The 13,311-nt window shown below is 30.2% G+C and overlaps 1 protein-coding gene across 2 annotated transcripts in view; it reads right to left on the bottom strand.

Annotated features, from left to right (window-relative positions):
• The window catches only part of LOC129829460 (regulator of G-protein signaling 17-like), a 188,291-nt gene that overhangs the window by 162,632 nt on the left and 12,348 nt on the right, over window positions 1-13,311 (bottom strand). The window lies entirely within an intron of this gene.

The following is a 13,311-nucleotide window of genomic DNA, read 5'->3' as shown; positions in this document are numbered from 1 at the left end:
AACTGTCACTTTAGTTTCCTTACGTTTATAACTGTCACTTTAGTGTTAGTTTCCTCACATTTATAACTGTCACTTTAGTTTCCTAACATTTATAACTGTCACTTTAGTGTTAGTTTCCTCACATTTATAACTGTCACTTTAGTGTTAGTTTCCTCACATTTATAACTGTCACTTTAGTGTTAGTTTCCTCACATTTATAACTGTCACTTTAGTGTTTCCTTACATTTATAACTGTCACTTTAGTGTTAGTTTCCTCACATTTATAACTGTCACTTTATTGTTTCCTTACATTTATAACTGTCACTTTAGTGTTAGTTTCCTCACATTTATTACTGTCACTTTAGTGTTAGTTTCCTAACATTTATAACTGTCACTTTAGTGTTAGTTTCCTCACATTTATAACTGTCACTTTAGTGTTTCCTTACATTTATAACTGTCACGTTAGTGTTAGTTTCCTCACATTTATAACTGTCACTTTAGTGTTAGTTTCCTTACATTTATAACTGTCACTTTAGTTTTAGTTTCCTCACATTTCTAACTGTCACTTTAGTTTCCTCACATTTATAACTGTCACTTTAGTGTTAGTTTCCTCACATTTATAACTGTCACTTTAGTGTTAGTTTCCTTAAAAGTATAACTGTCACTTTAGTGTTAGTTTTCTCACATTTATAACTGTCACTTTAGTGTTAGTTTCCTCACATTTATAACTGTCATTTTAGTGTTAGTTTTCTTACATTTATAACTGTCACTTTAGTGTTAGTTTCCTCACATTTATAATTGTCACTTCAGTTTCCTCACATTTATAACTGTCACGTTAGTGTTAGTTTCCTTACATTTATAACTGTCACTTTAGTTTTAGCTTCCTCACATTTATAACTGTCACTTTAGTGTTAGTTTCCTCACATTTATAACTGTCACTTTAGTTTCCTAACATTTATAACTGTCACTTTAGTGTTAGTTTCCTCACATTTATAACTGTCACTTTAGTTTCCTAACATTTATAACTGTCACTTTAGTGTTAGTTTCCTTGCATTTATAACTGTCACTTTAGTGTTAGTTTCCTCACATTTATAACTGTCACTTTAGTGTTAGTTTCCTCACATTTATAACTGTCACTTTAGTGTTAGTTTCCTTATATTTATAAATGTCACTTTAGTGTTTCCTTGCATTTATAACTGTCACTTTAGTGTTAGTTTTCTCACATTTATAACTGTCACTTTAGTGTTTCCTTACATTTATAACTGTCACTTTAGTTTTAGTTTCCTCACATTTATAACTGTCACTTTAGTTTCCTTACGTTTATAACTGTCACTTTAGTGTTAGTTTCCTCACATTTATAACTGTCACTTTAGTTTCCTAACATTTATAACTGTCACTTTAGTGTTAGTTTCCTCACATTTATAACTGTCACTTTAGTGTTAGTTTCCTCACATTTATAACTGTCACTTTAGTGTTAGTTTCCTCACATTTATAACTGTCACTTTAGTGTTTCCTTACATTTATAACTGTCACTTTAGTGTTAGTTTCCTCACATTTATAACTGTCACTTTATTGTTTCCTTACATTTATAACTGTCACTTTAGTGTTAGTTTCCTCACATTTATTACTGTCACTTTAGTGTTAGTTTCCTAACATTTATAACTGTCACTTTAGTGTTAGTTTCCTCACATTTATAACTGTCACTTTAGTGTTTCCTTACATTTATAACTGTCACGTTAGTGTTAGTTTCCTCACATTTATAACTGTCACTTTAGTGTTAGTTTCCTAACATTTATAACTGTCACTTTAGTGTTAGTTTCCTCACATTTATAACTGTCACTTTAGTGTTAGTTTCCTCACATTTATAATTGTCACTTTAGTTTCCTCACATTTATAACTGTCACTTTAGTGTTAGTTTCCTCACATTTATAACTGTCACTTTAGTGTTTCCTTACATTTATAACTGTCACGTTAGTGTTAGTTTCCTCACATTTATAACTGTCACTTTAGTGTTAGTTTCCTCACATTTATAACTGTCATTTTAGTGTTAGTTTTCTTACATTTATAACTGTCACTTTAGTGTTAGTTTCCTCACATTTATAATTGTCACTTCAGTTTCCTCACATTTATAACTGTCACGTTAGTGTTAGTTTCCTTACATTTATAACTGTCACTTTAGTTTTAGCTTCCTCACATTTATAACTGTCACTTTAGTGTTAGTTTCCTCACATTTATAACTGTCACTTTAGTTTCCTAACATTTATAACTGTCACTTTAGTGTTAGTTTCCTCACATTTATAACTGTCACTTTAGTTTCCTAACATTTATAACTGTCACTTTAGTGTTAGTTTCCTCACATTTATAACTGTCACTTTAGTGTTAGTTTCCTCACATTTATAATTGTCACTTTAGTTTCCTCACATTTATAACTGTCACGTTAGTGTTAGTTTCCTTACATTTATAACTGTCACTTTAGTTTTAGTTTCCTCACATTTCTAACTGTCACTTTAGTTTCCTCACATTTATAACTGTCACTTTAGTGTTAGTTTCCTCACATTTATAACTGTCACTTTAGTGTTAGTTTCCTTAAAAGTATAACTGTCACTTTAGTGTTAGTTTTCTCACATTTATAACTGTCACTTTAGTGTTAGTTTCCTCACATTTATAACTGTCATTTTAGTGTTAGTTTTCTTACATTTATAACTGTCACTTTAGTGTTAGTTTCCTCACATTTATAATTGTCACTTCAGTTTCCTCACATTTATAACTGTCACGTTAGTGTTAGTTTCCTTACATTTATAACTGTCACTTTAGTTTTAGCTTCCTCACATTTATAACTGTCACTTTAGTGTTAGTTTCCTCACATTTATAACTGTCACTTTAGTTTCCTAACATTTATAACTGTCACTTTAGTGTTAGTTTCCTCACATTTATAACTGTCACTTTAGTTTCCTAACATTTATAACTGTCACTTTAGTGTTAGTTTCCTTGCATTTATAACTGTCACTTTAGTGTTAGTTTCCTCACATTTATAACTGTCACTTTAGTGTTAGTTTCCTCACATTTATAACTGTCATTTTAGTGTTAGTTTTCTTACATTTATAACTGTCACTTTAGTGTTAGTTTCCTCACATTTATAACTGTCACTTTAGTGTTAGTTTCCTCACATTTATAACTGTCACTTTAGTGTTAGTTTCCTTATATTTATAAATGTCACTTTAGTGTTTCCTTGCATTTATAACTGTCACTTTAGTGTTAGTGTCCTCACATTTATAACTGTCACTTTAGTTTCCTCACATTTATAACTGTCACTTTAGTGTTAGTTTTCTCACATTTATAACTGTCACTTTAGTGTTTCCTTACATTTATAACTGTCACTTTAGTTTTAGTTTCCTCACATTTATAACTGTCACTTTAGTTTCCTTACGTTTATAACTGTCACTTTAGTGTTAGTTTCCTCACATTTATAACTGTCACTTTAGTTTCCTAACATTTATAACTGTCACTTTAGTGTTAGTTTCCTCACATTTATAACTGTCACTTTAGTGTTAGTTTCCTCACATTTATAACTGTCACTTTAGTGTTAGTTTCCTCACATTTATAACTGTCACTTTAGTGTTTCCTTACATTTATAACTGTCACTTTAGTGTTAGTTTCCTCACATTTATAACTGTCACTTTATTGTTTCCTTACATTTATAACTGTCACTTTAGTGTTAGTTTCCTCACATTTATTACTGTCACTTTAGTGTTAGTTTCCTAACATTTATAACTGTCACTTTAGTGTTAGTTTCCTCACATTTATAACTGTCACTTTAGTGTTTCCTTACATTTATAACTGTCACGTTAGTGTTAGTTTCCTCACATTTATAACTGTCACTTTAGTGTTAGTTTCCTAACATTTATAACTGTCACTTTAGTGTTAGTTTCCTCACATTTATAACTGTCACTTTAGTGTTAGTTTCCTCACATTTATAATTGTCACTTTAGTTTCCTCACATTTATAACTGTCACTTTAGTTTCCTAACATTTATAACTGTCACTTTAGTGTTAGTTTCCTCACATTTATAACTGTCACTTTAGTGTTAGTTTCCTAACATTTATAACTGTCACTTTAGTGTTAGTTTCCTCACATTTATAACTGTCACTTTAGTGTTTCCTTACATTTATAACTGTCACTTTAGTGTTAGTTTCCTCACATTTATAACTGTCACTTTAGTGTTTCCTTACATTTATAACTGTCACTTTAGTGTTAGTTTCCTCACATTTATTACTGTCACTTTAGTGTTAGTTTCCTAACATTTATAACTGTCACTTTAGTGTTAGTTTCCTCACATTTATAACTGTCACTTTAGTGTTTCCTTACATTTATAACTGTCACGTTAGTGTTAGTTCCCTCACATTTATAACTGTCACTTTAGTGTTAGTTTCCTAACATTTATAACTGTCACTTTAGTGTTAGTTTCCTCACATTTATAACTGTCACTTTAGTGTTAGTTTCCTCACATTGATAATTGTCACTTTAGTTTCCTCACATTTATAACTGTCACGTTAGTGTTAGTTTCCTTACATTTATAACTGTCACTTTAGTTTTAGTTTCCTCACATTTCTAACTGTCACTTTAGTTTCCTCACATTTATAACTGTCACTTTAGTGTTAGTTTCCTCACATTTATAACTGTCACTTTAGTGTTAGTTTCCTTAAAAGTATAACTGTCACTTTAGTGTTAGTTTTCTCACATTTATAACTGTCACTTTAGTGTTAGTTTCCTCACATTTATAACTGTCATTTTAGTGTTAGTTTTCTTACATTTATAACTGTCACTTTAGTGTTAGTTTCCTCACATTTATAATTGTCACTTCAGTTTCCTCACATTTATAACTGTCACGTTAGTGTTAGTTTCCTTACATTTATAACTGTCACTTTAGTTTTAGCTTCCTCACATTTATAACTGTCACTTTAGTGTTAGTTTCCTCACATTTATAACTGTCACTTTAGTTTCCTAACATTTATAACTGTCACTTTAGTGTTAGTTTCCTCACATTTATAACTGTCACTTTAGTTTCCTAACATTTATAACTGTCACTTTAGTGTTAGTTTCCTTGCATTTATAACTGTCACTTTAGTGTTAGTTTCCTCACATTTATAACTGTCACTTTAGTGTTAGTTTCCTCACATTTATAACTGTCATTTTAGTGTTAGTTTTCTTACATTTATAACTGTCACTTTAGTGTTAGTTTCCTCACATTTATAACTGTCACTTTAGTGTTAGTTTCCTCACATTTATAACTGTCACTTTAGTGTTAGTTTCCTTATATTTATAAATGTCACTTTAGTGTTTCCTTGCATTTATAACTGTCACTTTAGTGTTAGTGTCCTCACATTTATAACTGTCACTTTAGTTTCCTCACATTTATAACTGTCACTTTAGTGTTCGTTTTCTCACATTTATAACTGTCACTTTAGTGTTTCCTTACATTTATAACTGTCACTTTAGTTTTAGTTTCCTCACATTTATAACTGTCACTTTAGTTTCCTTACGTTTATAACTGTCACTTTAGTGTTAGTTTCCTCACATTTATAACTGTCACTTTAGTTTCCTAACATTTATAACTGTCACTTTAGTGTTAGTTTCCTCACATTTATAACTGTCACTTTAGTGTTAGTTTCCTCACATTTATAACTGTCACTTTAGTGTTAGTTTCCTCACATTTATAACTGTCACTTTAGTGTTTCCTTACATTTATAACTGTCACTTTAGTGTTAGTTTCCTCACATTTATAACTGTCACTTTATTGTTTCCTTACATTTATAACTGTCACTTTAGTGTTAGTTTCCTCACATTTATTACTGTCACTTTAGTGTTAGTTTCCTAACATTTATAACTGTCACTTTAGTGTTAGTTTCCTCACATTTATAACTGTCACTTTAGTGTTTCCTTACATTTATAACTGTCACGTTAGTGTTAGTTTCCTCACATTTATAACTGTCACTTTAGTGTTAGTTTCCTAACATTTATAACTGTCACTTTAGTGTTAGTTTCCTCACATTTATAACTGTCACTTTAGTGTTAGTTTCCTCACATTTATAATTGTCACTTTAGTTTCCTCACATTTATAACTGTCACTTTAGTTTCCTAACATTTATAACTGTCACTTTAGTGTTAGTTTCCTCACATTTATAACTGTCACTTTAGTGTTAGTTTCCTAACATTTATAACTGTCACTTTAGTGTTAGTTTCCTCACATTTATAACTGTCACTTTAGTGTTTCCTTACATTTATAACTGTCACTTTAGTGTTAGTTTCCTCACATTTATAACTGTCACTTTAGTGTTTCCTTACATTTATAACTGTCACTTTAGTGTTAGTTTCCTCACATTTATTACTGTCACTTTAGTGTTAGTTTCCTAACATTTATAACTGTCACTTTAGTGTTAGTTTCCTCACATTTATAACTGTCACTTTAGTGTTTCCTTACATTTATAACTGTCACGTTAGTGTTAGTTCCCTCACATTTATAACTGTCACTTTAGTGTTAGTTTCCTAACATTTATAACTGTCACTTTAGTGTTAGTTTCCTCACATTTATAACTGTCACTTTAGTGTTAGTTTCCTCACATTGATAATTGTCACTTTAGTTTCCTCACATTTATAACTGTCACGTTAGTGTTAGTTTCCTTACATTTATAACTGTCACTTTAGTTTTAGTTTCCTCACATTTCTAACTGTCACTTTAGTTTCCTCACATTTATAACTGTCACTTTAGTGTTAGTTTCCTCACATTTATAACTGTCACTTTAGTGTTAGTTTCCTTAAAAGTATAACTGTCACTTTAGTGTTAGTTTTCTCACATTTATAACTGTCACTTTAGTGTTAGTTTCCTCACATTTATAACTGTCATTTTAGTGTTAGTTTTCTTACATTTATAACTGTCACTTTAGTGTTAGTTTCCTCACATTTATAATTGTCACTTCAGTTTCCTCACATTTATAACTGTCACGTTAGTGTTAGTTTCCTTACATTTATAACTGTCACTTTAGTTTTAGCTTCCTCACATTTATAACTGTCACTTTAGTGTTAGTTTCCTCACATTTATAACTGTCACTTTAGTTTCCTAACATTTATAACTGTCACTTTAGTGTTAGTTTCCTCACATTTATAACTGTCACTTTAGTTTCCTAACATTTATAACTGTCACTTTAGTGTTAGTTTCCTTGCATTTATAACTGTCACTTTAGTGTTAGTTTCCTCACATTTATAACTGTCACTTTAGTGTTAGTTTCCTCACATTTATAACTGTCATTTTAGTGTTAGTTTTCTTACATTTATAACTGTCACTTTAGTGTTAGTTTCCTCACATTTATAACTGTCACTTTAGTGTTAGTTTCCTCACATTTATAACTGTCACTTTAGTGTTAGTTTCCTTATATTTATAAATGTCACTTTAGTGTTTCCTTGCATTTATAACTGTCACTTTAGTGTTAGTGTCCTCACATTTATAACTGTCACTTTAGTTTCCTCACATTTATAACTGTCACTTTAGTGTTAGTTTTCTCACATTTATAACTGTCACTTTAGTGTTTCCTTACATTTATAACTGTCACTAGTTTTAGTTTCCTCACATTTATAACTGTCACTTTAGTTTCCTTACGTTTATAACTGTCACTTTAGTGTTAGTTTCCTCACATTTATAACTGTCACTTTAGTTTCCTAACATTTATAACTGTCACTTTAGTGTTAGTTTCCTCACATTTATAACTGTCACTTTAGTGTTAGTTTCCTCACATTTATAACTGTCACTTTAGTGTTAGTTTCCTCACATTTATAACTGTCACTTTAGTGTTTCCTTACATTTATAACTGTCACTTTAGTGTTAGTTTCCTCACATTTATAACTGTCACTTTATTGTTTCCTTACATTTATAACTGTCACTTTAGTGTTAGTTTCCTCACATTTATTACTGTCACTTTAGTGTTAGTTTCCTAACATTTATAACTGTCACTTTAGTGTTAGTTTCCTCACATTTATAACTGTCACTTTAGTGTTTCCTTACATTTATAACTGTCACGTTAGTGTTAGTTTCCTCACATTTATAACTGTCACTTTAGTGTTAGTTTCCTAACATTTATAACTGTCACTTTAGTGTTAGTTTCCTCACATTTATAACTGTCACTTTAGTGTTAGTTTCCTCACATTTATAATTGTCACTTTAGTTTCCTCACATTTATAACTGTCACTTTAGTGTTAGTTTCCTCACATTTATAACTGTCACTTTAGTGTTTCCTTACATTTATAACTGTCACGTTAGTGTTAGTTTCCTCACATTTATAACTGTCACTTTAGTGTTAGTTTCCTAACATTTATAACTGTCACTTTAGTTTTAGTTTCCTCACATTTCTAACTGTCACTTTAGTTTCCTCACATTTATAACTGTCACTTTAGTGTTAGTTTCCTCACATTTATAACTGTCACTTTAGTGTTAGTTTCCTTAAAAGTATAACTGTCACTTTAGTGTTAGTTTTCTCACATTTATAACTGTCACTTTAGTGTTAGTTTCCTCACATTTATAACTGTCATTTTAGTGTTAGTTTTCTTACATTTATAACTGTCACTTTAGTGTTAGTTTCCTCACATTTATAATTGTCACTTCAGTTTCCTCACATTTATAACTGTCACGTTAGTGTTAGTTTCCTTACATTTATAACTGTCACTTTAGTGTTAGTTTCCTCACATTTATAACTGTCACTTTAGTGTTAGTTTCCTCACATTTATAACTGTCACTTTAGTTTCCTCACATTTATAACTGTCACTTTAGTGTTAGTTTCCTCACATTTATAACTGTCATTTTAGTGTTAGTTTTCTTACATTTATAACTGTCACTTTAGTGTTAGTTTCCTCACATTTATAACTGTCACTTTAGTGTTAGTTTCCTCACATTTATAACTGTCACTTTAGTGTTAGTTTCCTTATATTTATAAATGTCACTTTAGTGTTTCCTTGCATTTATAACTGTCACTTTAGTGTTAGTGTCCTCACATTTATAACTGTCACTTTAGTTTCCTCACATTTATAACTGTCACTTTAGTGTTAGTTTTCTCACATTTATAACTGTCACTTTAGTGTTTCCTTACATTTATAACTGTCACTTTAGTTTTAGTTTCCTCACATTTATAACTGTCACTTTAGTTTCCTTACGTTTATAACTGTCACTTTAGTGTTAGTTTCCTCACATTTATAACTGTCACTTTAGTTTCCTAACATTTATAACTGTCACTTTAGTGTTAGTTTCCTCACATTTATAACTGTCACTTTAGTGTTAGTTTCCTCACATTTATAACTGTCACTTTAGTGTTAGTTTCCTCACATTTATAACTGTCACTTTAGTGTTTCCTTACATTTATAACTGTCACTTTAGTGTTAGTTTCCTCACATTTATAACTGTCACTTTATTGTTTCCTTACATTTATAACTGTCACTTTAGTGTTAGTTTCCTCACATTTATTACTGTCACTTTAGTGTTAGTTTCCTAACATTTATAACTGTCACTTTAGTGTTAGTTTCCTCACATTTATAACTGTCACTTTAGTGTTTCCTTACATTTATAACTGTCACGTTAGTGTTAGTTTCCTCACATTTATAACTGTCACTTTAGTGTTAGTTTCCTAACATTTATAACTGTCACTTTAGTGTTAGTTTCCTCACATTTATAACTGTCACTTTAGTGTTAGTTTCCTCACATTTATAATTGTCACTTTAGTTTCCTCACATTTATAACTGTCACTTTAGTGTTAGTTTCCTCACATTTATAACTGTCACTTTAGTGTTTCCTTACATTTATAACTGTCACGTTAGTGTTAGTTTCCTCACATTTATAACTGTCACTTTAGTGTTAGTTTCCTAACATTTATAACTGTCACTTTAGTGTTAGTTTCCTTAAAAGTATAACTGTCACTTTAGTGTTAGTTTTCTCACATTTATAACTGTCACTTTAGTTTTAGTTTCCTCACATTTCTAACTGTCACTTTAGTTTCCTCACATTTATAACTGTCACTTTAGTGTTAGTTTCCTCACATTTATAACTGTCACTTTAGTGTTAGTTTCCTTAAAAGTATAACTGTCACTTTAGTGTTAGTTTTCTCACATTTATAACTGTCACTTTAGTGTTAGTTTCCTCACATTTATAACTGTCATTTTAGTGTTAGTTTTCTTACATTTATAACTGTCACTTTAGTGTTAGTTTCCTCACATTTATAATTGTCACTTCAGTTTCCTCACATTTATAACTGTCACGTTAGTGTTAGTTTCCTTACATTTATAACTGTCACTTTAGTGTTAGTTTCCTCACATTTATAACTGTCACTTTAGTGTTAGTTTCCTCACATTTATAACTGTCACTTTAGTGTTAGTTTCCTTATATTTATAAATGTCACTTTAGTGTTTCCTTGCATTTATAACTGTCACTTTAGTGTTAGTGTCCTCACATTTATAACTGTCACTTTAGTTTCCTCACATTTATAACTGTCACTTTAGTGTTAGTTTTCTCACATTTATAACTGTCACTTTAGTGTTTCCTTACATTTATAACAGTCACTTTAGTTTTAGTTTCCTCACATTTATAACTGTCACTTTAGTTTCCTTACGTTTATAACTGTCACTTTAGTGTTAGTTTCCTCACATTTATAACTGTCACTTTAGTTTCCTAACATTTATAACTGTCACTTTAGTGTTAGTTTCCTCACATTTATAACTGTCACTTTAGTGTTAGTTTCCTCACATTTATAACTGTCACTTTAGTGTTAGTTTCCTCACATTTATAACTGTCACTTTAGTGTTTCCTTACATTTATAACTGTCACTTTAGTGTTCGTTTCCTCACATTTATAACTGTCACTTTATTGTTTCCTTACATTTATAACTGTCACTTTAGTGTTAGTTTCCTCACATTTATTACTGTCACTTTAGTTTTAGTTTCCTAACATTTATAACTGTCACTTTAGTGTTAGTTTCCTCACATTTATAACTGTCACTTTAGTGTTTCCTTACATTTATAACTGTCACTTTAGTGTTAGTTTCCTCACATTTATAACTGTCACTTTATTGTTTCCTTACATTTATAACTGTCACTTTAGTGTTAGTTTCCTCACATTTATTACTGTCACTTTAGTGTTAGTTTCCTAACATTTATAACTGTCACTTTAGTGTTAGTTTCCTCACATTTATAACTGTCACTTTAGTGTTTCCTTACATTTATAACTGTCACGTTAGTGTTAGTTTCCTCACATTTATAACTGTCACTTTAGTGTTAGTTTCCTAACATTTATAACTGTCACTTTAGTGTTAGTTTCCTCACATTTATAACTGTCACTTTAGTGTTAGTTTCCTCACATTTATAATTGTCACTTTAGTTTCCTCACATTTATAACTGTCACTTTAGTGTTAGTTTCCTCACATTTATAACTGTCACTTTAGTGTTTCCTTACATTTATAACTGTCACGTTAGTGTTAGTTTCCTCACATTTATAACTGTCACTTTAGTGTTAGTTTCCTAACATTTATAACTGTCACTTTAGTTTTAGTTTCCTCACATTTCTAACTGTCACTTTAGTTTCCTCACATTTATAACTGTCACTTTAGTGTTAGTTTCCTCACATTTATAACTGTCACTTTAGTGTTAGTTTCCTTAAAAGTATAACTGTCACTTTAGTGTTAGTTTTCTCACATTTATAACTGTCACTTTAGTGTTAGTTTCCTCACATTTATAACTGTCATTTTAGTGTTAGTTTTCTTACATTTATAACTGTCACTTTAGTGTTAGTTTCCTCACATTTATAATTGTCACTTCAGTTTCCTCACATTTATAACTGTCACGTTAGTGTTAGTTTCCTTACATTTATAACTGTCACTTTAGTGTTAGTTTCCTCACATTTATAACTGTCACTTTAGTGTTAGTTTCCTCACATTTATAACTGTCACTTTAGTTTCCTCACATTTATAACTGTCACTTTAGTGTTAGTTTCCTCACATTTATAACTGTCATTTTAGTGTTAGTTTTCTTACATTTATAACTGTCACTTTAGTGTTAGTTTCCTCACATTTATAACTGTCACTTTAGTGTTAGTTTCCTCACATTTATAACTGTCACTTTAGTGTTAGTTTCCTTATATTTATAAATGTCACTTTAGTGTTTCCTTGCATTTATAACTGTCACTTTAGTGTTAGTGTCCTCACATTTATAACTGTCACTTTAGTTTCCTCACATTTATAACTGTCACTTTAGTGTTAGTTTTCTCACATTTATAACTGTCACTTTAGTGTTTCCTTACATTTATAACTGTCACTTTAGTTTTAGTTTCCTCACATTTATAACTGTCACTTTAGTTTCCTTACGTTTATAACTGTCACTTTAGTGTTAGTTTCCTCACATTTATAACTGTCACTTTAGTTTCCTAACATTTATAACTGTCACTTTAGTGTTAGTTTCCTCACATTTATAACTGTCACTTTAGTGTTAGTTTCCTCACATTTATAACTGTCACTTTAGTGTTAGTTTCCTCACATTTATAACTGTCACTTTAGTGTTTCCTTACATTTATAACTGTCACTTTAGTGTTAGTTTCCTCACATTTATAACTGTCACTTTATTGTTTCCTTACATTTATAACTGTCACTTTAGTGTTAGTTTCCTCACATTTATTACTGTCACTTTAGTGTTAGTTTCCTAACATTTATAACTGTCACTTTAGTGTTAGTTTCCTCACATTTATAACTGTCACTTTAGTGTTTCCTTACATTTATAACTGTCACGTTAGTGTTAGTTTCCTCACATTTATAACTGTCACTTTAGTGTTAGTTTCCTAACATTTATAACTGTCACTTTAGTGTTAGTTTCCTCACATTTATAACTGTCACTTTAGTGTTAGTTTCCTCACATTTATAATTGTCACTTTAGTTTCCTCACATTTATAACTGTCACTTTAGTGTTAGTTTCCTCACATTTATAACTGTCACTTTAGTGTTTCCTTACATTTATAACTGTCACGTTAGTGTTAGTTTCCTCACATTTATAACTGTCACTTTAGTGTTAGTTTCCTAACATTTATAACTGTCACTTTAGTGTTAGTTTCCTTAAAAGTATAACTGTCACTTTAGTGTTAGTTTTCTCACATTTATAACTGTCACTTTAGTTTTAGTTTCCTCACATTTCTAACTGTCACTTTAGTTTCCTCACATTTATAACTGTCACTTTAGTGTTAGTTTCCTCACATTTATAACTGTCACTTTAGTGTTAGTTTCCTTAAAAGTATAACTGTCACTTTAGTGTTAGTTTTCTCAC

The sequence above is a fragment of the Salvelinus fontinalis genome, chromosome 31 (assembly GCF_029448725.1).
Source record: "Salvelinus fontinalis isolate EN_2023a chromosome 31, ASM2944872v1, whole genome shotgun sequence".
Lineage (NCBI taxonomy): Eukaryota > Metazoa > Chordata > Actinopteri > Salmoniformes > Salmonidae > Salvelinus > Salvelinus fontinalis.
This window is presented reverse-complemented; position numbering and strand designations above follow the sequence as displayed.